At 34.9% G+C, this 27,345-nt stretch overlaps 1 long non-coding RNA gene across 1 annotated transcript in view; it reads right to left on the reverse strand.

Moving 5' to 3' along the window:
- The window catches only part of LOC150094602 (uncharacterized), a 280,269-nt gene extending 264,291 nt beyond the window's left edge, over positions 1–15,978 (reverse strand). Inside the window, exon 1 of the long non-coding RNA XR_016550133.1 lies at positions 15,705–15,978. This is a non-coding gene — a long non-coding RNA (uncharacterized LOC150094602). The remainder of the gene's footprint in view (positions 1–15,704) is intronic.
- Positions 15,979–27,345: the final 11,367 nt, after the last annotated feature.

Consider the following 27,345-nt stretch of genomic DNA (forward strand, 5'->3'; position numbering starts at 1 on the left):
TATATATATATATATATATATATATATATATATATGTTAAAGATACCAAGCTATTTTAAACCTGGTTTTACTCTCCATTTCCTAAGTAAGCAAACAGACAAGTAAGTCAAGTTTGCGCCTGCAAGTATTGCAAGTCTAGGTGACCCCACACGTAGTGCAAGTCAAGGCAACTCGTGGTAAAGGGAGTATAAGCTCTGATCACTATTCTTAATATTTACCCTTAATGCAAAGCACATCTCCTGGAAGAGATGTATGATGCTATGTATTAAAGGCAAGGGGCCACTACCCAGACCGGTTTCGACCTTTATTGAGGTCTTCATATTTCTAGCCAGGCTAGAAATATGAAGATTTTAGTAATACATTTCTAGCCTGGCTCCCACTGATGAGACCTCAATAAAGGTCGAAACCGGTCTGGGTAGTGGCCCCTTGCCTTTCTTCTCCAGGAGATGTGCTTTGCATTAAGGGTAAATATTAAGAATAGTGATCAGAGCTTATCCACCTTTACCACGAGTTGCCTTGACTTGCACTACGTGTGGGGTCACCTAGACTTGCAATACTTGCAGGAGCAAACTTGTTGCTTACTTGGGAAATGGAGTAAAATCAGGTTTATATTTAAAATAGCTTGGTATCTTTAACGTATATTATACCCAAGGTAAAAAACTTTCTACATATATATATATATGATTCCTATATAGGATCACCCGCTTTTATTGAAGTTAATCTTGTGTTCATATTTCAAGCTATACCATTTTATTCTCCTAAGGAGGTCATTCATGTCCTTTTTATTTTCTGTTTTGTGAACACATTATACACAGAATACATTTTCTGTTTAAAATGCATACCAGTCATTGTATGCATTTTATTAAATGATCATCAAACGAACGTTTGAAAATACTTTTTGAAGGAAAACATTGTGATATTTTAGAATCTTAGTGTATATCTCTTTCTCCCCTTTCAACCTTAGCTATCACTTAATCAGACTCCCGAAAAAAGAGACATCTTGTTGTGTTTTTGACAGGCGATTCCAACCTTCCGCGATGAAAATATCTGTGTATGTGTGTTTGTGTATACAAACACGTGCGCGCGCGACGCGCACACACACACACACACAGCATGAAGAAACTAAAATGAAACCGAATTTTACCATCAGGGGAACAACTGGTGACATTTCTTTCTTTCTTTCTTTTTTTTTTTTTTTTTCATACTGCGTCAATGCTCTTCCACATGGTCTAAACATGTGGAAGAAAAAAAGGTTGAAAAAGGTAATCAAGCATCTTTCATAACATAAGAAAAATCACCACGTCATATAGCAGCATAGGCTGGCTTGGTTGGCCTAGTGGTTAGCATATCCCCACTACAGCCAAGAGGCTGCAGGTTCGAATCCCGCCTAGGCATGGATGTTTGTTATTGTCTCTTACTTTCATACATTCATTCATACAGGTGAATAAACACTCTCCCAAGATGGACTGAGTCACCATGGGAGAAGTAGACCCAGCCCTTCCACAAAGGGAGAATCCTTCAGCCTGTAGTGCGTAGAAAACTAAGTGCTTTCTAGCTGCGTGGAAAACACTTACCCTTTGACATTGGCCACTAATGGCATTTACAATACAAATCGTAACACTACATTAACTTTTAACCAAATTATGACAAACAGGAGTTTGTATTGAGTGAAAAAGAAGTATCTCGTGAAATAATTCTCAAGTGAAACAAGAATGATGTCACTAGCTGCTGCGTGTATTACCCTATTCTTCTAATATACAAATCGATCCGCTTTTTCCCAATATTCTGAGAGATAATCGAACCAAATATTCTATAACTAATGGTAAATTATAATTACCATTATTTATAAAAAAAAATAATGCATATCTCTTATTCTTTGCCCATGCTCTGAAAAGAATGGAAACGTTTGTTTTGAACATAACATGTTATCATAAAAGAATTATTGTGATTCGCTCATCGAGCATTTCCTTTAGGAAGCACAAAGAGAACTTCAATAATGTTCTTTTTCGCCTATGAAAATATTGTGGAAAGCAATCCATGTTATGTGGTGCATACGTAATGATATCAAACATTATTGTTACGAACGTACACGACAATAAACACTGTGTCAGACCACAAAACAAACTTGTGCATATCATATATGACAAAATTTCGAATGCTTTTTCCTGTCTGTGCTAACATTTGAAATTTTAATGTTTGCGCAGCTTGGCTTTTATAGAGAAGATTTCAACTGTTTGTTGAAGTTAAATAACTTGTTTCGAATATTACACCACTTAGACTATTACACTTTTTTATAAAATCTTTATCAAGTAGCTTTATTTTTATCCTCCTACATGTTTCGCCAATCTTTCTATTGGCATCCTCAGGGAATACAAATCAGTAAGCACAAAATGAAGGTTACAGACTAGGTTATAACCGATGGCTCTAAATCATACAAAAATTGGTATTGTGCGTGACAATGTGCGTGTCTCGTTAACGTGATTTATTCGTGATGACTCATGACGTAATTGTTATGAAAGTTCATTTCTTTGATATTTAATGATCTGATAAAAGTTTTCCAAATTTCTGGTAAAATTAGATCTTGATTCTTGTTTAGGTTTTCAGTTTTACGGACGACTGTAGCTGCTTCTTTAAAGGTTCTTGAATGGTAGTTATCTTCTATGTATGGCATAAGGCTCTTATCCCACTATAATAAAGCTACTTGATAAAGATTTTATAAAAAAGTGTAATAGTCTTATGAATAATTGTGAAGAAAAAATTCAACACATTACACCACTTTTTGCAGAGACATGTTGGACCCAATGGCCCCTTGAAATGTCTTTAGTTGTGAGAGTATTTCGGTTTTAGAACCAACTTCAGGGAAACTTTCCTATATACATTTTCAAGCAGAAGCATTAAGTTTTCCCATATAGCTTTATGCTTCTGTTAAAAAAATTTCGTTTCTTTAGAAATGAAAGTGAATTCAGTTCGTAGTACCACTCCCACGTTGGAAGAGAAGTTATGAAGTCTTGAAGTTTAATATAAAATTTTATGCAGTCATTGGATTAACTCAAGAAATGTTTCAGATTTGGAAATTTAAAAAAAAAAAAATTGAGAACAGGTATAAATCGCATGACACATTTATTACTTGTTTGTTTATTATGTAATTATTTAAATGCGTGTTTAATATGTTTACATAATAAACACCTCGAAAGAAATTTCAGGTTTGGCACTTAACATTCTTCACATATTGTTTTATTGGCAAATGCCTTGCGCGGTAATAAGAATGTGGTAAAAATATTTGCACTAATCGAGTACGTGGTCAAACGACCAGGTATTCGATAGTTTATGAACGTTTTTAATTTTATGGAGGAAATACAAATACAACCCGACCATCAACACTGAAACATTTAAATGAATCGTTACGTTGCGAATATCCGTGCTAAAAGAGATAAAAATGCCTCAAGACTAGACAAAGCTAGAAATAGCTGCATTTCTGTAATCATAATTCCTCGAGTCCTAAATGTTTTCCGTATCGATTGTAGTTGTACATATACAAGCAGACATACGACTAAGTTTGAATTCGAATGAAAAATAAAAATATATGACGCAAGTGAAGCAAACGTATCCCAGACGGTTGGCAACATAGGCCTCGTGTCTACGAGCTCTTGTTTATTTTAAACGTCGAGATTTTAAGGAGCCCAGTGTAAATTGAAAAGAGTAAACAAAATCGGTATAAGCGACTTTCAAAATTTTCTGTATATTTAAAATGACGTAGACCTCGCTGTTATTAAACAGATAAATAGTTAAAATCCGCTGTATTCAGTGATATATTATTATAAAAAATACACTTTCTTTGATTCCGATGAATATGGTAAGGTATCAGAATTATTATTATTATTATTATTATTATTATTATTATTCGTGAAACCTCCAAGGAGTTCGAAGACACTCATCGCGGGAGGACACCTACAACTGTCTCAACCACTACACCGAACCTCTACCACGAATCATCTCCATCAACGCCATCTACCGCGCACCTCCACCACTACCAGTATTTTTTGTCTGTAAATTGCGTGTTCTGAAGGGCCGATTTGTCTGCGTGCAGGATGAAAAACCTGAGTTTCCGGGAGAAAAAACCCTGCTACTAAGAATGTTATTTAAAACAGCTTATCATACTATCCATTAACTGTGGCAATAGTGTTATGATATGAAGATTACCCCACGTCTGGACAAAGGACGTTTATCGTAAAACTCGGAAAAATGGACACTAAAGGTTGCATAGATATTTTAGAGGATTCTTTGTTGTTCATGCGGCTTGACACTATACAAACGACCAAGTTGGTTATTAACATAATGGTACAACACACCATGTGTCAAACTGTGCTGATGTGGTGGCAAGAAATGGGAATGTAAAGGTTAGACTGGACAGCACAGTCCTGATTTGAACCTCGCAGAAATCCTTTGCGAAGAGTGGCACATTGTTGGACGACGGGAAGACCATCATTCTCTACTTCAGTAGAGGAACTGTCAGACATTCTGGTAAATAAAAAATTTAAAATATGTGTCATATTTCGCTATTTCAATAATATTACCTTATTTTTATAATGAATGTGGATCAAAGCGCAGTCATACGCTATCACAGGAAAATGATCCATCTCTAATTACAGGCAGAGGTACTGTTCTACCACAGATGCGAGAACCTTTGCTAGCAAAGTGCCAAGAAGAAGAGTTAATTCATGTTGAAATAGTGAAAGGAATAAGGCCATGTACGAATCCGTCACCAATACAAAATCACGTACTTTATATGTAAAATTTTCCAACTGTTGTACAAGCAAAATAGTTACCACTTTATAAAAACTAGAATGTTCATAAAAGAAAAACTCGATGCTCTCGCAACTTTAGTTGTTTTTTTCATTGAAAAGTAAATTAATATATTCAAAGTTAATTAAAAAGAATGCATTTTATGACAAGTTGTAAAACTATAATTATTATTGTTTTTATAATTAATTTTATTTATTTTCGACTATATAAATTCATATTCCATTTGGAACTCGAAGAACCGTTAGAAGGAATTTTCATCTGTAGGTAAGTTCGCTAGTCTCACACGAATCTGACAATTTTCCCTTCGAAATCTCGGGTTCTTCATCTCGCAAACAGGTAAACCTTCTCCATGTACACAAATATCTACAGACTTAAAATACCTTTAGAGGATGCAGCATAGGGATTGTAGGCTGGCTGCATTGAATTACCTAAAATTCCTAATTAGATAACTCAACCCAACTTGGACAAAACTTTGATCTAGAGACAAATCATGAAGTGTTTCAAAACACCACAGACCCTGAAGTCAGCGGAACGGTGGTAAAAATCTTGGAATATTAGTTATTTTAATATTTCCTTATTTTTATAAGAAATGTGGATAAAAATATAGCTTATTCTATTGTCCAATAGGTTGGAGAATACAGATAAAAACTACAGCATAGAGCATACTCTTTGTTATACAGTAATAAGGTAAAAACAAGTATGGAATAAATCGGGTGGTCTGAAAGGTTCTCGGCCTCGACCATAGATGGCAACACTATAGGCAAGATTTTTTTTTCTAAGTTGGTATATCGGTCATAAGCATGCATTCAAGTCATTTTATCACGTAGTTTGTTTTATACAGCTGTCTGAAGCAAAAGTGTTGTCTGTATCCCTTGAAAAGGATAAATTTGAGTATCGTGAGGTTATAAAATTCTTTGTAAAAGAAGTTTTAACGATAAAGGAAATTCATTAGAAGTTGATAAAAGCTTATGGGCACTCTTCTCCTTCGTTCTCGACAATTGAAAAATGGGCTGCCGAGTTTAAACGTGGCCATACCAGCCTTGAAGATGATCCACATGAAGGACATCCAAAAAGTGTAACAACACCAGTAATCATTGATCAAGTGCACGAGATGGTATTGGATGACCGGCGAGTCAAAGTGCGTGAAACTTCTGAAACTATAGGCATTTCAAAAGAACGTGTAGGATATATTTTGCATGAAGAATTGAAAATGAAAAAGCTTTGCACAAGATGGGTGCCGTGTTTGCTCACAGCAAATCAAAAACGCACACGCATAAAAATCTCTGAACAATGCTTGAAGTGTTTTAACAAGAATAAAACTGATTTTGTGCGTCGATTTATTACTATGGATGAGACTTGGATTCACCATTGCACACCTGAATCCAAACAGCAGTCAAAACAGTGGACAGAAGCCGGTTGTTCGGCGCCAAAGAAGACAAAGTCGGTTCCATCAGCAGGAAAGGTCATGGCATTAGTGTTTTGGGATGCTAAAGGCATTTTTTTTATTAATTATCTTGAAAAGGGTAAAACAATAACTGGGGAATATTATTCCGATCTTTTAACCAAACTAGACGAAAAAATTCATAAAAAAAGCCCCGGTTTGCAGAAGAAAAAAATCATTTTTCATCATGACAATGCACCTGCCCACAAAGGTGTTTTTGCAATGGGAAAATTAAACGATCTGCACTATGTTTGAATTGTTGGAATATCCACCCTATTCCCCAATTTGGCTCCCTTCACAAACTCTTTTCGCTGGTCAGCGTTTTTCTTCGAATCAAGAGGTGATTGCAGTTGTAGAGGGATATTTTGCAGAGAAAACTGTAGAGGGGTATTTTGCAGGGGTATCTTACTGAGAACCACTACAGGGACGGGAAATGACGCTGGAGCATCGCTAGAATAATTGTATTCGTCTTAAGGGAGATTATGTTGAAAAACCAAAAAACTCTGAAATTATAAATTTCAACCTTTTATATTTCATATATCATATATTTCATATATCATAACCGACTTTGGGTCAGATAATTCAAGAACCCTGACCTAGAGGGTAAGCATTTGAAGCAACTATTATTATTGTTATTATTATTATTAGTAGTAGTGGTGTTGTTATTACGTGGCACCTCCAAGGAGTCCAAGAACTCATCGTTGGAGGGCATACTACTCTACTTCTCTAAATGCAACTCATCCTCTCCACTACTACTTATGTAGTAGTGGAGAGGATGATTATTATTTCTCCTACTACGACACTACTACCATCAACGCCATCTAGTTCCCTTCATCACCAACAACAGTATTTTTGTCTGTAAATTGCGTGTGTTCTAAAGGCCGATTTGTCTGTACGCGGGATGAGAAACCCGAGTTTCCAGGAGAAAAAACCCTGCTACCACCGTATGAGATCGGCTAACTCACCTTCAATTGAAAAAGCCCATATAAGGATTCTCCTCCTCACGACGAGAATCGAACCCAAGTCTTTTCCAATCGAAGGGTGCAATGTCCCGTTATTCTTCTATTTTTCTCAAGTTCCAAGTTTTTTTCAAGTTCCAAGTGCCACCGTAGCGCAATGCGCTACGGTGGCACTTGGAACTTGAGAAAAATAAATATCCAAACTAGCAAAATTCAACAAAATTCTGCAGCATCAGAACAGAATTCCTATGCTGGGTCGCTTGTAGCTGGAGGTGGGAATGAGGAGATATTCTAGCTTTATGATAAAAAAAAAAAAAAAGAAAAAGAAAGAAAGAAAAAGAAAAGAGAGAAAAAAAAACAGACACCGAATGTTTAACTAATCTGCAAGAAAGCAATTATTCTAGTATCTTAATAAACGCAGTACTTGTATACGTTTCAGACATTTAAACTAATTGTTGAAGTTTTTATCTCCGTTATACATTATTGTTTCGAGTTAAAGAGAGTAAAATACGATATAATTAGCAGAATCATTACAATCAACTTTTGCTGGTAACCGATAAACAAAGATGAGAATAATTTAATAAAATTCATAGCACAAAGTGCGCATTGTCAATTACGTGTTTCCGATGTCCCTAATTTCGAGATAGGAAAATCTGAGTTTGGAGAGAGAAAGAAAAAAAAATACCGCCGACCTCTAGCCTGGTTTACTGAGCTTCGTTCAGTTTCTTCGTTCGAAGAAAATACATCATTTTTCTAAAGTAAAAAGAAAAATCTGACAATGGCTACAAGATTATAACGTTTACTGTTGGGAACTTTCATATTTAATTTAATATTATAACGGTAAAGTTAATGTATCTATAATTATATTTTCAGTTCATATCTCGTGTTTATTTTATTGTTGTATTTGCAGCCTATTTCATATCATAATGATAATCATGTTTTCAATTAACACCACTGGGAAATTCTTCATTACAGCAATTTCTTTGGGAATTTTGTATTAGAACAGGTCACCATGGCGATTGTTATTATGTTGAGCAACCATTTTACTGGTATTTGGAGAAAACAAATATTAAAACTGTATGTGTGTGTGTGTGTGTGTGTGTGTGGCGGGAGGGGAAATAATTTACTGTTGAGAACTTTAAAAAGTAAGGCCGAGAAATTCCATTCAAAGTTTTCATTTCCAATTAACAATTACAGAAATATTCCAACACGCAGATTAGAACTTTAAATTACAATAGGGCAACGACCGGCAAAAGATTGTGATTTTATTAACATACTGGCAGTGGCTTCACGAAAACATTAGTGTTTCGGATATATATTGCATTGTTGCATTCTTTCATATTTAATTTAATATATAAATAAGTTACTGTTAATAGCATGCCACTGAGAAATAATTCGCACTAATGAATACTGATTTTCATTTGCAAATGACTTTTCTAAATTAAACTTAATTTCAAAGTACAGATAAATTTTTTATACATTTCTTCACAGCGCCACCAAATTTTATACATTTGCTGCTATAAAATAAAACAAAGTACAGCAGGATAAACCGCTAATAAACAACTTCTGCAGGTCGCATTTCTTCTTCATGATGTTATCTAAATTAAAACAGCGACAATCCCTTGTGCAAAATTAACCAACAGTAATATCCTCAAATTAAAAGTGTGGGTTCATAAAAAATAATTACATACTGTTTGTGGTATGCGATAAAAGGAAGAGGAAGTGTTCTATTTTTCTACAATTTACTTAAGGAATTAAAGAGAATTACCGAAATGGAAAAGGGTGCTTTGTTAAATATGCAAGCTTCTGCTAATGCTACCTCGTTTAGGAGCAAAATTAAAATTACTCCATGAAGAAGAATTGCTTGTTATAATGTTTCTTTGGAACAAAGTAAGGAGAACTAATTAAATCTTGCGAGCTTTAAATATATCATTAAGAATTAATTTCTTCTATTCATCAAGTACCGTAGTTAACTGTGAATATGTGTTTCATAATGACTTAGAAGTGCCGCCCAGAAAAAAAAAAAAAAAAAAAACATTCCTTTTAGCCTCCCCCAGATAAAAATTCCAAGAGTTACATTTGAACAGAAAGCAGATTCTGTTGCTGTCAGCATATACAAATACGTTGACATTTTTGGTGATATAAAGTATACAGTTTCCATATATATTCCGTTTATTATTCTGTATACCGAAAAACATTATCATAACGATAGCAGAAACATTGGATGCCTCACAGAAATTAATTTGTTTATTTTAAATTGATTAATTTAATTGCCGGCCTGGTTGGCCGAGGGGAGGTCATTTCCGCTCTCCAACCAATTAGGTCGTGAGTTTCGATGGCTGTTCATGAATGTCTTTAGGTGGGAAAAGAATTTCATCACCCAGCTTCTCGGAGGTCTGAAGCGGCGTCAGCTACTTCGAGACAAAGAAGTTGTATGTTTTTATAATCCTCAAATCCGTTTCTAGGGAAAGATTTGTGGATTATAAAAAAAGATATGCACAATAATATTTAAAAAAAAAAAAAGCTTAGCCAACCCATAGTATAACGTTCTATAGGTTTTCGAACTTTCGTGAATGAATGGGAGTCACTTAAAAAAAAAAAATTAGGAATCAATCGCAGCACAATATTGTCACATCACAACGAAGCAAGATGTGCTAATTATTGAAGGATATTGGAATGCCAAAGTTGGAATAGATAATGATGGTTGGGAAAGAGTCATGGGAAAATATGGTTTCGGAGAAAGAAATGAACGAGGTGAAAAATTGTTAAAATTTGCTGTGGACCACGAAATGATGATCTGTAACACAAGATTCCAACAAAAAGGAGTGTAGAAAATGGACGTGGCGATCAAATGATGGGAAAACCAAAAACATGATTGATACGATTATGATTAAAATAAGATGGATGACATCAGTACAGCAATGTCGAACTTTTCAAGGAGCCGATATAGACTCGGACCATAGTTTAGTGATTGCAAACATCAAGATGAAATTTAAAAAGAAATATAAACCCCAACATCAGAATAGAAGAAATACAGCACGAATAAGTGAAGCAGAAATAGGAAGAAGGTACAGAACAGTGTTAGAAGAGAAACTTAAAAGTGTGGAGAAAGAAAAAAACTCGAATTTAAGAGTGAAAAGAGTAATGAAGGCGATAGAAGATGCAGTTGAAGAAACAGTACCAGAAGAAGAGAATATCAAGAAGAAATGGATTACACAAGAAACACTGAAGTTAGTGCAGGAGAAAAGAATGTTGAAGATAAGAAGGGATACATCAGAACAAATAGAAGAGCAATATAGAAGAAAGTGTAATGAGGTGAAAAAAGCAGTCAGAATGGATAAGATGAATGGTTAGAAGCCCAATGCAACAATATAGAACAGTATACTATGGAGAGCATAAAACAAGGGAGGTATACAAAATGATCTGCACCATTAATAGAAAGTGGCAACCAAAACAGACCACAATTAAAGATGAAAAAGGCAAAGTATTGATGAATAAAGAAAAAATTGTACAACGGGGGACAAGATACTGTAGTGAGTTATATGAAGAAAAACTAGATTCAGATAGCGTTGGGAAACTGACTGAAGAATTGAAGCAGATATCATGACCAGGTAATGAGCATATGGACATTTTAAGAGGAAAGGGAGAAAAAGCAATAGGACGGCTAAAACATAACAACAACAGTCCAGGGAACGGTAACATTACTGGAGAAATGATTAAATATGGTGGTGAAAGTATGGTTACAGAAATACACCAACTATGTAATATGGTATGGAAAGAAGGGAAAATACCAGAGGAGTGGGTGAAATCAATATTAGTAACATTATACAAGAAAGGAAATAAGCTAAAATGTAAAAATTATAGAACAATTGCCTTGATAAGTCACCTTGGTAAAGTGATGATGATCACTTCCTAAATCCTGCTTGCAGACGAGCAAGCAGGATTTAGGAAGGATAGTATAAATAGGTGATGTTTTGGGGAAATGGTTTAAAACAAGCAGAAGCACTAGACATGGAGACCCAATATCACCAAGAATTTTCATCGCACATTTAGAAAGAGCAATGGATAAAATGAAAGCAGATGCCAAAGGAATATCTGTACAAGATACTGTAGAATGAGAATTAACAATCTGAGATTTGCAGATGATGTTATTATTGAAGAAGACGAAAGAGAACTACAAAAAAAAAACACTGAAACTGTTAAATGAGGAAGGGAAGAGATTTGGACTTGTTTATGAACGTTGAAAACACAAAGTATTGGAAACATGCATCTTCAGCGGTGTACTGTACGGATCTGAAACGTGGGTAATAAATAAGGAATCAAGAAAAAGAATTTTGGCATTTGAAAGAACTTGTTACAGGAAGATTCTATGAAGGATGGTTACAGAAAATCACCAATGAAGAGCTCTATCAGAAGATACAACCAAAACAGAATCTAATGCAGAAGATTATAAAACGGAAGCTGCAATTATTTGGACACATCTGTAGAATGAGTCAGGACCGGAAGATAAAGACATTTATGTTTAGTATTTTGGATGGTTTAAACAGAAGAGGTAGACCATACAGAGAATGGATAGACGATATAAAAGACTGGTGTGGAATGGGTGCACAAAAACTGCGACACTGTGCACTGGACAAAGAAAGGTGGAAGAAGATAGTGAAACAGGCATCAGACATCAACGAGCAGTGAGTCCATGGTTCGTGATGATGATGATGAATGCAGTCCATAGCGATCTGCTTAATAATATCACACAATCAGCGGAATTTATTATTCTTACATTACTTCAGAAATAAAACAACAGTTTATGTTTAACAAAAATACTAAGTGAGTTTATGTTCGTGATAATAAAAGTAATTCTGTTTTCGGTAACCACTTGTCACTAAGTAGGATAAAACCTAATTAATCCAGCTTCGAATATTTGATTTATTTACTAGGGGACTCCGCTCCCCCCTCCCGTGTTCCGGACTGGTAGGCCGATTCTCCTTGAATTCTGATGACTCGAATTTTGAAAACTTGAAAGGTGGGGATTCCTCCCCCCCCGGCACCTACAGCGCCTCACCCTCCCGAGTTCCGGACTGGTAGGCCGGTTCTCCTTGCATTCTGATAACTCGAATTTTGAAAACTCGAAAGGGGAGGTTCCACCTCCCCTGGCGCTACGCCCCCCCCCGAGTTCCGGACTGGTAGGCCGGTTCTCCTTGAATTCTGATGACTCGAATTTTGAAAACTCGACACTCAGGGTAGCCCTGAGTTTCAAAACGTTTCAAATAACTTGACAAAAAACGTTACATTAAAAGGCTTATCATGTTTTATATATATAGGGTAGATTTATTTATTATTATTATTATTATTATTATTATTTGTAAATTTATTAGAATGAATAAGAGATCTGAATATCAAATTAAGTTAGCAATGTGACAAGTATATACAAGAATCATTTCTAAATTTCTGCATATCTCACATGTATTCATGGTTAGCAGAATTATACACATGTCGGTCACTGAATTAGAAACTTTTATGCAGATATACGTAAACGTCACTTACACAGTGTATACGCAAAATATTGGTCACTACGTGTTCTAGGTAACTATTTAAGAATGCCGCGAGTCGGTAATAGGAAAAACAAAGAATCTTTCGTATTTTGATAAAGGGCTTATTGTGAGTGGCCGTCTGGCTGGGACCCACGATTTTGAAAACAGCATAGCTGACTGGTGTCTGAAAAGCTGAGGTATCCCGGGTGTTTCATCAGAGTAAAAATAACCCACATTGCTTGTCTTGTCTAAGAGGCGTATGCCAGGAACGCGATCGCCGTCGTCTGAGAAGACTTATGCAGACAAACAGAACGTTCTTCGTGCAGCAATTGACCGAAGCATTTAATGAGGGCTGTTCCCGACGCATATCTCGCCGACCGAACTGTGCACAGGGAATTGAAGGGGATCGGTATTGGCAGTCGCATCCCTATACGGAAACCACTGATTTCTGCGAAGAACCTTAAAGTTCGTTTACAATGATGTCAGGAAACCCCTGTCTGACACTGGAAGACTGAAAAAAAGTCATATTGTCCGACGGGTCACAGTACATCATGTTCTGTCAACAAAGAGTTTGGCGGGAGTCCTATGAAGCAATGAGCCAAGCTTGTCTTATAAACACAACTTCATGGTGTGGGGCATGTTCAATTGGTACAGAACAAGTCCTGTCATATTGCTGGAAAGTTGGGGTCCTGCAAGGAATATCTGAAGATTGTTGCCGATCACGTCGTTCATCCGGCAATGTTAAGTTTTTATCCAGCAGGTGATGGTTGTTTTATAGACGCCAGTGCTAATGACTATTGCACAAGAATTGTTCGGCAGTGATTCAACGTGCAAGACAGTGACTTCCACCTTATTCCCTGGCCACCACAAAGCCTGAATCTGTATCCCACTGAGAATGTATGGGACATATTAGAAAAAGAGATTCGGGAGCACAATTCTCTTCCTTCAAATCTGTGCTAGTTAAATGTCTGGTGTACGCTTGACAGGCGTAGATGCAATTCAACTTTTGGAATCTATGCCAAACTGCCCCATGTGCTGTAATTCGGGATCTTGTGCATCGTCTTATGTGCAACTCCCCCTCCCCAATAATAATAATAATAATAATAATAATAATAATAATAATAATAATAATAATAATAATAATAATAAAGCTCAGCTGAATGCTAGTGGTTGCTGCAAACAGTTGAAGTTTTTCACATAAGAAAATTTGGCACTTTTTTTAATCAAAATCCGTGAATATAAAAACAAAAAAAAAACTAAATATTTGTTTTCCTTTGTAGTTATTCCTCAGTAATGTGCTTACCAAATGACAACAAACAAATACGATTCTTTAGAGCTGAAAGGAAGCTAAATGTGAAATATGTAATGTCATACCAACTGCTAGTACCAAAGAAACAATACCGACAATAGTCGTTTTTCGTTGAGGTGTACAAGAAAAATGGAAGAAACACACGAAAAGAGTGAATGCAAGGTACTTCATTGCAGGCATCCAATTCCATAGAAAACTGGAGATATAAGCAGCTGTACAAAATGGTCCGTTCAATCAAGTCTTTTGTAAGGGTCAGCGGATATGCTTTTGTCTGTAAAGCAGCGAAAGAAACGCAGCAGTACTATTGTGCACTGACACAATATTCATTCAGGGCATATATATATATATATAGTATTCCCTATATAATCAATTCGGTGTGATTAATTTTTAAATCACTTCTTTTAAAAGATGTTTCAGTCACATTTCATTTTATTTCCTTTGTTTGGTTCTACGGCGCAGAGCTACTGTACTTTAAATGAATTCATGAAAAGATTCGACTTGAAAACAGGCCAAACCCACTTCACTGAAATCTAAGAAGACTCTAATGGAAGAATGGCGAAAGGGTAACGAAGAATACCTTTAATTTTGATCTAATAAATCGAACAGTTTATGTTGAAATTAGAAAATTAATATTACTGCAAATTCAGATTTTTCTGAGACAAAAATAAAGTTTCTGCAAACTCTACAACCTCCATGAGACAAACGAAGGGAAAGGAAATTCGATCGAGAATGCATTCGCTGGACAGATTAATATCCCTGAACGGAAAATTCTCTTCCCTTCCACAGTGATTTCAATAACAATAAGAAAAGGTTTATTAATTTATTATTAAACTAGTTTTATTTGGCTAGAAACATCAATTTCTTTTGCATTATTTATTTTTTTAATGAATTATTCCTTTGATTGGCATTTTCACAGCATCGAAGAATTGGGAGGTATTTCCTCCTCCTAATCTCAGTTTTCTCAAGGAAGAAAAAAAAAAGTTTCATGTTTGGTCTAAACTGCAGTGCTTCCCAAACTTATGGATGTAAAGGCCCCCCTTGGAAAAATTAAAATATTTCACAGCCCCCACGAAAAAAAATTCGTAATACAGACAAATATTATTATAATATTTATTGTATTTATATTCAATACAAAACATACACAGCGAATTAAGTAAAAATCAAATGAAATATTATATTTTTATCATCTTCCATGCACATTTGATATGGCAGACTTAGTCTTAAAACATTTTTAAATTGGTTTTCATCATTTTACGGTCCCCAGTTTGGGAAGCGCTGGTCTAAAGAACAGGATTCCCTGATTATATAGCGTTTGTCCCCCCCCCCCCCTTCCTTCGTCACGCCATATACAATATGAGTATAGTGGCGTACGCGAGACGTGTGGACCTTGATGCTGAAATAAAAGCCGATTAAAAAGAAATAAGAAAAGTTTCATGCCTGATTTATTTATTTGTTCATAATAAATATCATTAAATCTACGTTTTTATTAACTCCCCCATTGGTCTTTCAGTGGTTGGCAAAAGCACACAGATTTTAAAATAAAATCTTTCTGCTCAGCAGTTAAATTGGATGTAACTTTGCTTTATCTCTAGAGTACTATTCTCGATTTACAAATTTACTAATCTTACCTGGCTTTACCGTAGTAAATGACTGCTGATCCATACCTGAATTTGAAAAGTTTCCTGAGAATTTCTATTCTTCTAATTATTTAGATGCCAAAATATAACTTTAAGATCACTGTTTTTAGCATAAACAGACGTAGAAGTCTCGCCTTCCGTTTGTAAATTTCATTTTCAACTCAAAATAACAAACATCACATTTATGAAGAACGAGGTTTTTACGAACGCTTGTTTACTCTTTCCTTATTTGCTGTAAACTTTTTTCCCGCGTAACCACTCAACTTTTTTATTCATAAATATTTTTTATTGATTATTTTAATTTAAAAAATAAACTTTATATAAAGTTTATACTTTAATTATAACAGTTTCACTACAGTGTACTGGCTATACATACGGCTGATTATATTGACTCTCGTGAATTATTCACTGTGACGTCCACTTGGTAACGGACTGCTTGAATGTCTATCACGCGCCTGCCTTATAACGCAGTTTGATTGAGAGTTGGGGCCGCTTTAGGGGTAAACTGTTCGTAGCATCAACATAAACAAATGTAGTCTTATTGGCTTCTGATTTCTAAATTTCATCTACAACTCTAAAGCAACAAACATTCAATCAATTACAATGAATTAGTAATGCATTTTAAACATTCCTTGCAATGACATATGTACAGAAGAAATGTGTTTATAAAATATAATGAAATAATCATAAGGTTGTTCAATAAAAATTTAACTGTTCTTTTAAAAGCCCGAGGTGCTACCTTAGTGATGTAGCACCACTTGCAACATTTATTTCTGCCATTGCACGGGTAGGTTATAAATAATGTGACCATTTTCTTTATACAAAAATGTGACAACTTCTCCCCTCTCGCCCCGAGAAATTTGTAATAAAAAAAAATAAATAATATTACTAAATTTTGTAGTTATACAATAATATTTATTTAACAAATCAGCAATTAATACAGTGGTTTAACTTAAGCAAACTTTTTAATTCAAAAATGAAAACGGTTATTAATTTATAATGAAATCAACTGAAGTAGGCATATTAATAATGTAATATATAAATACGTGTAAAGATTAATACCTCTACTTGTCAAACAAGATCTTCTTCAATAATCATTGGCGGTTTTCCTTTAAAAATTTATGAAATTCCAAGCATAAAAAATTAGATTTTGCAACTAGATTTTTTATGTAACTCCGCATTAAAAATGCACTTCTTTTTTTCTGTTAATTTTATAATAATAATATAATAATATACTGTATTAACTCATTAAAGTTTTAAACACAACGGTCGATGAGAGAAAAAAAAAATACAGAAAAAGGATCAATGTCCTTCGACAACAAGGGTTAACATATTACGAATAGTGTTGATGTCTGTGAAAGAACTAGTGGTGGTGGATCGGCGGTAGAGGGCCGTGGTGTAGTTGCGGTCAGTAAGTGGAGACAGAGTTGTAGAGCAGGTGCACTTCCTAATAGTAATAATATTATTAATATCTCAGTAGTGCCATACACCTCATGCTAGCGATCATAAAGCCATCAGTTTTGTATCTTTCACTTCTACCTGCCGATTTGCAGTATTTGCAAAAGCTATGCACATCGCTCTGTATCGAGAGTAAACAAAACAAAATGACATAAACATCAGCTTTTTTGCTTCACCGCAGGGAAAGTGGTAAACAAAAGACAGATATTTCATTATTCCTTGTTTGTTTTTCCTTTTCTAATTAATACAAAAAAAAACCTACTTTAATATCTAAAGTGTGGATTTATCTTATCTAATGTAATCTAATAAGATTGGATAAATCATATATAATAAGACTTAAAAAAAACAACAAGAGACTGTGCTTTTCACCTTATCTAAATGAGTTATTTGGTCAGGAAATAATTTCGAACTCGCAGCTGGGAGTTGCGCGTGCTGAATTTGAATATCAAGTTGTTATTCCCATATGGCATTGCTCGAAATTATTCTTATAAATGACATTTTTGCATATAATATTCCATCATCACGAGACCTTGTTAATAACGCCAGCACGTTCCACTACGATTTATTATTACTCAAACGAGTTTCATACTTTTATTCCTTGACGGCTATGAAGTACCTTAAAACCTGATATATTACTTTCTTCAAAGAGATGTGGGCTTCACAAATTTTCTACCTGGAGCGTGACATCCGAGAGGCCGACGACATGCAACAGAATATTAATAATTTTTGGACTCCATAAAATCGATTAAATTGTCCATTGAGAAAAGAACAATTTTTCTTTCACCACTTTTCTTGTATCATTAATCACGAACTTATGGAAGATATCAAGCTGGCGAACAAATGGGTTTGTCAAGTTATAGTTTCCAAGATGTACCTACTTACATAAATCCAAGGCCTGCGGCTGACATATGCGTTGTCTTCTTTCTCGAATATGCTACAACGAAATCTGTCAGAAACTTCAGTGAGTACCTCTAAAAAGGTAGAGCCTTCTTTCGTTCTAAACGCAGAGTTTAAGGCACGATAAAGGACAAGTGTACAGAACGTATACCCAAGTTATATAAAGCGGAGATAAAATAGAGGTGGCAGTTGAAATGAACTGGTGGTAAGTGATAGCGAACTGCGTCAGAGTGAAGCACGAACAATTTATTTCTTTCTCTGCTCACATCATTACTCGCTGAAGAAATATTTCAAGCGAATCTCACAAACCAGTTTTTATTATTATTATTTGGGGTTAGGGGAGAAGGAGGAAATACCTACAAAATGCATTTGAGTCGCTTTTAGATAAGCTATCAATATCACGATTTTGAATACGAAACGTTTTTCAAAGAAATTTCCAATAGGATGTTTTTCGTTTTGTAGCATTTTCAGTAGCAGTTCTGTTTAAAGAATAACTGGTTCCACTGCACAAACTTTCTTTTCGTCTGCATTGAGTACGATATGAAGTCGTTAAAGCAAAAAGAATAAAGAAACATTCGTTGTTATTCTTCAGTATTTCAAATGAGAAGATAAAATTATTTAGATGAAAATTATTCTCCAAAAATGTTATTATAATTTCAATATACAATTTATTTTATTTATTGTATATATAATTTATAATTTTCATTAATAATTATAATTATCTTCATTTTGTCACTATTTTCTAATACTCATTAATTGGAGAACCAGTTTCCAGATGTCAACAAGATTATGCACTCAAAATATATTGAAGTGAAGGATATGGAAAGAAACTAAAATACACTTTTAATCTAGCATAACGACGTTAACCACTCGGCCAGCCTGGCTGGCCGAGTGGTTAGCGTATCCGCTCTCCAGCCAAAAGAGCTGCGGGCTGGAATCCTGACGTGGGCATGGATGTTTGTGCTTGTCTGTGGAAATAGTAGTGGTGGTGATCAGCGGTAGATGGCGTGGTGTAGTTACGGTCAGTTGGTGGATTGAGTGGTGGAGACAGAGTTGTAGAGCAGGTGTCCTCCCTCGATGAGTCTTTGGACTTCCTGCAGGTGTCAAATAATAATAATAATAAATTCACACTCATTTAGATATAACTAAACGTAATAACTATTACTGCACATTCAGTTAGGCACGCCCTTGATAATGTAGGCAAATTGTTTTAAGATTCTTTTAAAGTCAACTGCTTTTCAAAGCAAAAATATATAAGTAGACAATATCCCAACATATTTAAATATGGCATTCTAGAAGAATTTCACAAATTGTTACCTTGGCTTCTTTATGCTGTTCCAAGACATTCATATTCAAGTGACGGCATATATAAATAAATATTTTGCCTGCACCTGCACGTAACATTTGCACATCTATACTACACTGTAATTAACAATGCAGAAGTTAAAAGTTTAAGAGTTAAATAAATAATTTTGTCTACCGGTTGAGACTTTTTACCTAAACTGCAACACGGATTACAAAAGCGAACATAAAATAACCTGCTGTATCGCAAAAATTAAAAACACACAGAACAGCAAAACCACTACAATCACTCAGATTGAAACAATACGATCCCTTGGAATTTACTTCGATGCAGATATGAACTGGAATAGCCATATAAACCATCTACACAACAAACTCCGAACAATAACTGACAAACTCTACAGATTAAAAGACATAGTTCCCACACGCCTAAAAACACTAATATACAAAGCACTATGTCAAAATATACTAAGATACGCTATAACAACGTATGCTTTCTGCGCACACTACAAACTAAATAGATTAATGTCGTTACAGTACAAAATGATAAAACTGATCTTTGGGAACAAAGAGACAATAACGACTTTATATACACTGCAATGTCAGAACACAAAATACTGACAGCAAAACATTTATGTCACTATGCAACTTTGTTAAAACATTATTTCGATGCCAACTACAGGACAGTCAGAAATACATACCGTGTAACAAGACCGTATAATCAGACTACTAATTATATCACATATAAATACAATAATCACTACGGAAAGGCCACGCGAAACTTCTACATCCCAGACATGATAAACAAATTACCTTTTAAATACAGAAACCTTACAAACTATAATAGCCTGTAAAGAGCTCTAAGGACATACTATGAACAAGAAACACACCCAAAATATCATACAAACTTAATGAAACACAATATATTCGTTCAGCTGGCTTCCAGTTCAACGATGCATCAATGCATTCCAAGTTATCGTGTGTGTGTGTATGTGTGTGTGTGTGTGTGTGTGTGTGTGTGTGCGTGCGTGCGTGCGTGCGTGTGTGCGTGCGTGCGTGCGTGCGTGCGTACGTGCGCGAATTTCTCAGTCATAGATTTCATAGCTTCCCAACACAGCAAACTAACGAATAAATAATAACCAACTGGTTTCATCCTCAGATAAGCTTACAAATAAGCTTCGAGATGAAAGCTGAGAAATTACATCTTATCCTAGATAAAAATAAATAAATAAAATAAAATAAAATAAAAAATAACAGTAAGTTATATATATTTTACAATTTTACTTTTTAATGGTTTTAACCGCTGTAACTACAGCACCTTCAATGTAATATTTTTTTTTGTTGTTGTTGATCTGGGTTGCGATGTAATGTCTCTGCTTGCATCCTCGCAGCTTTTTAGTGAGCTTATCTGAGGATGACAACGGTTATATATATATATATATTTTATTATTATTATTGATTTGATTGCGGTGTTGGAAGTAGGCTTATGTTTGGGAGGTCAAATGAATGATCTGAAAGGTCTGATCAAAGTGAAATTGCCGGTATGTTCTGGTGTTATTGCATCTGTCTTGGTGGTTCACATTCACAGCCTTTCTATGTAATTTTTTCCGTTTTTGCTTGGTACAACAGATTCTGGTTGAATGGTGTTAAATATTTGGATAGGAAGATTGGTGTATCGTCTTGCAATGCATTCAATACAAAAACAGTTTCCAAATCCTTGACAACTGTTTTTTTCTGTCTGCTGGCTTTTATGAGATTGTCTCTTGTGGACTTGCTTGTAAGACGAACTGTGGCAGGTACAGGTCGTGGCAAGCCTTGTTTTTTGCTCTTCCTAGGAATCCAATTTACGGTCTGAATGTTGTTAAGCTGTAGGGGGGATGTCAATTGCATGGCCTAATTTTAAAACTACGTCTCTGAGGTTTTCTGTAGGTGCAATTTCAGGAAGACCGTTTATGGCAAGATCTTCTTTATGTTGTTGCTGATTTAAATGTTCGTATTGTAGTTTTAGAGAATGAAGTCCTTGACGGAGTTCGGATGTTTCTTTCATCAAATTGTGTTGCCTGTCATTCAGTGCGTTAATGCTGATTTTGATGTCTTTTACCGTTTGCAACACTTCTATCACTGCTAAATTATTATGTTTGACCAGATCTTCATATTCGCTAGTTTTTTTTGTTATTTGTTCGTTCTGTTGGTCAAAGAGTTCTTGCACAAGATCTACTAAGCTAGCTTTTATAGTCTCTAGACCGTTTTCTATTAGTATATTTAAAGAGTTGAAATTATGGGACTCACCTGCATTTTTTTGTCTGTTCAGTTCGTAATCTCATTTTGCTTCCAGTATAATCGGCTGCGTCGTAGGTAGCTGCTTGGTTCTACGTTGCCATGTTGTTTCTGAAAAGCCGGCACATTTTAAGTGTAGAATCCTGCTGCATTTCGTACAGGCTATTTGATTTCCGTCGGACGATAAATCCTCCAGGCATTTGATACACTTCATGACTTACCTTTCTTCAATTAAGCAATTGTGCAGTGATTTTTTATTTTTTATTTTTTTTTTATATTTTATTACATTACATACATTTGTTACAGTTATTACAGTTAGTTAGTACATACATTACGTACATTTGATATAATTACCGGAATATGCCTTATTACTTACATATGTAAACAAATGATACTTGCATTATATACATTTGTTTACATAAGATTTATACTTTATATATATATATATATATATATTATTGTTATTATTATTTTATGTATGTAATTTATCTGAGAAATAATAAAATGTTAAAAGGAAAAAAATGTTATTGTTATTATTATTATTATTATTATTATTATTATTATATATAATATATATTATATATTATATTATTCAAAGAAAAATACAATGTGACTAAAAAAAAAAGCTCACTTCGAACATGCGGAAACACTAATTTTGGAAATCACAAATAGCCACAATAGTATCAAATACACAATAAACACAATATATATATTGTGTTTATTGTGTATTTGTTTACACAAATACACAATAAAATGAATGGATTATTATCTGTGTAAACCCACAGATAATAATCCATTCAGCCTTCTTCACGAGTTAGAAACATGGCCAAGCGGCATCGAACCCCGTACAACACACAGGCTCATCCTAATAGGAGACATTAACATAAATACTCTTGTCCACGCTTGTTGAACCTCTCACACATATCTTGATATACTAAGTCAGTACAACATAAACCCTACCATTAACTCCCCTACCATTAACTCCCCAACAAGAGAAGAAATACTCAATAACTCACTAACACAATCATGCATTGATCATATCAATATACGGGCTCCCATCCATACATATACATCATCAGTAATTAACGTCAAAAAAACTACTTTGTATCAACTTCGTTTTATTACGTTAACCACCCCCCCCCCTCCCACCACCACAAAAGTCGACAAAACTTGATCATACTAAAGAGCACTGTCGATAATCATTTAAAAAATACAGACTGGAATTCCCTACTGAAAATAAATGATCCTGTAACATTATACGAGAATTTTCAACAAAGGTTCACAGAAATATACAAAAAAGCAACAACGCCTACACAAACGAGGCGACAAACACACAACAATCCATGGATAAATGACGACATACTAAATAGTATTACCGTAAAGGAAAATCTATGGAAAAAAACTTAAAAAGTCACACAGTAAAACACATTTACAAACCTTATACAAAAACACAAGAAATCAACTAACAACAAAAATTCGTGGGGCAAAAAGACGCTACTACTTCCAAAAATTCATGGAATATAACGACAACATTAAGCAAACATGGGCTACACTCAACGAATTAGTAACTCGAAAAAAGAAAACTTCAGCACAAGATTTTATTGCAAAAAACTTCTGTCAGGACACAAACCAAGAGGAACTAGCAGACTCATTCAACCATGCTTTCACAAACAACATCACACAACTCAAAAAAGACAAACTACCAGCGATCAACAAAAAACTACCGACACAAAGTCAACAACAAACGATCTATTTTCCATCCGTAACAAAACAGGAACTGAAAGAAGCACTCCTACAACTGAAACCAAACACCACTCCAGGAATAGACAAAATAAGACTCAAAGACCTTATAACACACTTTGAACAAATAAATCCAATACTTTTGAAACTGGTGAACACAATATTCGACACAGGCATTATTCCACAACAACTAAAAAGTGCAGTAATTACACCAATATACAAACACGGTAAAAGAAATGATATTCAGAACTACAGACGAATAGCTACCTTACCAGTCATCTCAAAAATTCTAGAAAAAATAACAGACACCAGACTACAGAACTATTTACAGAAGTACAACATCATCTCACAAAAACAATACGGCTTTCAGAAAACAAAAAGCACCATCACTTGATTAGAAGACATCGCAGACACAATAAACAAAGCTCTCGGCAAAAACAAGTACGCCGTCCTTATACTGCTTGACTTAACCAAAGCATTTGATACACTTCAACGTGACATACTACTTACCAAACTATACTCAATAGGTATAAGAGGAACACTGCATACATGGTTCAAGAACTACCTCTCAAACAGAACACAAGTAACAAAAATAGATACATGTCACAGTCAGGGTATACAAATAAAACACGGCGTTCCTCAAGGTGCCATATTATTACCCACTCTATTCAACATATACATTAACGATGTTCATAACTTATCCATAAGAAGTCAAATATTTCAATACGCAGATGACACCGCACTACTAGCAATCCACACAGACATCAACACGGTTCTCTGCAAAGCACAACAAGACCATTAAAAACCTGAAATACTACATGACATTAACAAGGAATTACTTCAACATCACCTATCGAAACAACAGAGACACATATCGTACCTACAACACATATCGTGCCTACGACCTACAACAACTCTCTACATCTCTACACCCTTCAGCAATTCATACTGTTCTTTTGTGAGATCACATCAGATACCCATGCAATTCAACAACCTACCAAGAAATTTAAAACACGTAGATAACTACAGAACATTAAAACACGAATTCTGGAAAATATACCAACAAAGTTAATATACCTTAACACTAATATACACATCACAAATCACTAGCATCCAATGCCTACATCCCATACATAAACAGTAGCAACAACACAAATAGTGAAGGCTAAATCCCACTCTCTTCATGCAAGCAAACCCAAGCTTCGATGTAGGTGGGATTAACTTGCCTCAATCATCTACAAGTAATCCTTATAAGCAAATGCAGAAATTTGTATGTATAATCACTCTTTCTCAAACTTTAAAAAATAAAAATAAACAATACAAAACTATACAAAAAATTCTGTATAATCTTCATTGTTAATAATAGAAGATCATGTGTTGTAAATACATAATATAAAGTCAAAAACGTATTATTAAAAATTTTAATTGAAATCCAATGTAGAAAAAGCAACACTTAGTGCTGAACTCTGTAAAATTATAAGAAGCAATGTCACACAATATGTTTATTGTATGTATAAATATTTTAGCAATCAGTAAAAAATAAATACATTATTATAGACCTCCGTAGCTCAGTCGGTATAGACGAAGCCCTTTGGTCGGAAAAACCTAGGTTCGATTCTCAACCATGATGTGTTATCTGATGTCTTTCGACTGAAGGTGAGTTAGCCGGTCTCATACGGATGTAGAGGGCATCTTCCCCTGGAAACTCGGGTTTTTCGTTCCTCAGAACAGGCAAACAGGCCCCTTGAACACACACGGATCTACAGTCATAAAATACATACTTAATCCCTCATAAAAGAGCTCAACTAGAAGAAACGGGCGGAACCCCATACGAATAAATATTATTATTACTTTATTGACATAATTGATACACAATTAAAACAAGATATCTTTCAAACAACAATTTGACTGGTGATACAGAGCAATTCAGATTACCCAAGAATCAAAGTCTATTAAGAATCTAATAGCCCGTCATATAGCGTCGTAAAATATGGACTGTTCCAAGTAACGCCGTTTTTGTAGATCATATGGATTCACTTTGTTGATATATGATTGTTGTAAATAGTTAGATAGCTTCTTTGAAATTGCACGAAGTGCACGGATAACTATTGGGATGACTTTGGTGTGTTTAAGCCACAGCCGGCCAACTTCGATTGTCAGATCTCGAAATTTAGTCATTTTTTCCAGTTCTTTGTTGTTAATGTTGCTAACACGAGATACTGCGATATCAATAATCCAAATCTGTCGATGTTCGATTATTGTGGTGTCAGGTCTATTGTGTTCCGAATGCCGATCAGTTTGTATTCTAAACCCTAAGAATTTTTGCTGTTTCGTTTTCCAATACTGTCTCTATTTTATGCTGCAACCAATATTCAGAAGTAGGAAAGCCATATTTTTGCATACATGTCAAAGAATTATTTTGGTCATTTGATTATGAAGGTATTTATAAACAGTTCGAGCTATCTTTCTGCAGCCATTATTATTATTATTATTATTATTATTATTATTATTATTATTATTATAACTCTACAGGTTAAAAGACATAATTTCCACACGCCTAAAAACATTAATATACAAAGCACTATGCCAAAATATACTAAGATACGCTATAACAACGTATGCTTTCTGTGCACCCTACAAATTAAATAGATTAATGTCGCTACAATACAAAATGACAAAACTGATCTTTTGGGAACAAAGAGAAAATCACGACCTTATAAACATTGCAATGTCAGAACACAAAATACTGACAGCAAAATATTTATGTCACTATGCAGCTTTGCTAAAACATTATTTCGATGCCAACTACAGGACAGTCAGAAATACATACCTTATAACAAGACCTCAGACAACTAATTATATCACATATAAATACAATAATTACTGCAGAAAGGCCACACGAAACTTCTACATACCAGACATGATAAACACATTACCTTTTAAATATAGAAACCTTACAAACTACAATAGCCTGAAAAGAGCTCTAAGGACATACTATGAACAAGAAACACACCCAAAATACCATACAAACTTAATGAAATACAATATATTCGCTCAGGCTTCCAGTTCAGCGATGCATCAATGCATTCCAAGTTATTATTGTGTGTGTGTGTGTGTGTGTGTGTGTGTGTGTGTGTGTGTGTGTGTGTGTGTGTGTGTGTGTGTGTGTGTGTGTGTGTGTGTGTGTGTGTGTGCGTGCGTGCGTGCGCGCGCTAATTTCTCAATCATAGATTTCGTAGCTTCCCAACACAGCAAAATAAATAAATAAATAATAACCGTCCGCGCGGTTAGCCTAGTGGCTATGCGCTTCGCAACCTTATGCCTGGGGAGTGTCCTAGGCTCGATTCCCGTCGGTGACGTGAGGAGCTGAAGGATCTTCCTCAGCCATAGCCAAATTAGCCAGTCTTGGGCGTGGACAGCAGGGTTTTTTCCCAGTTTATTCTGGGGCTTTTCATCCCGCAAAGCAGGCAAACGGGCCTTGAGAACTTAACACTACAGGCCATAGGATATACCGGGGCATAGGGCTGACCACCTTATCCTGTAAACGGATTGAGGTCCGATGATCAATGGATCCTCGACACCGCAAGGTAAAAGAGGGTATAAAGAAGATGAGATGAGATAAATAATAACCAACTGGTGTCATCCTCAGATAAGCTTACATATAAGCTTCGAGGATGAAAGCAGAGAAATTAGCTTTCATCCAAGATGCATCATGTGTAACCAAATGCATGTAATGTACGTATCACATGTAAACCAATGTATGTAATGTAAGTATCATATGTAAAAAAATGTAAGTAATGTATCATATGTAATCAAATGTATGCAATGTATGTAATAACTGTAACAAAAGTATGCAATATAGAGTGATCATATCCATTGATATTGTATATATAGAGTGTAAAATTGCAAAAAAACATCTGTAATAATCATCATTATGAATATTATAATAATATACGTTGTAAACAGTTATTGTTATTATTATTATTTAAAAAAC

The sequence above is a fragment of the Typopeltis vanoorti genome, chromosome 21 (genome assembly GCF_054136105.1).
Source record: "Typopeltis vanoorti isolate ZY-2024b chromosome 21, IOZ_Tvanoo_1.0, whole genome shotgun sequence".
NCBI classification, from domain to species: Eukaryota; Metazoa; Arthropoda; class Arachnida; order Uropygi; family Thelyphonidae; genus Typopeltis; species Typopeltis vanoorti.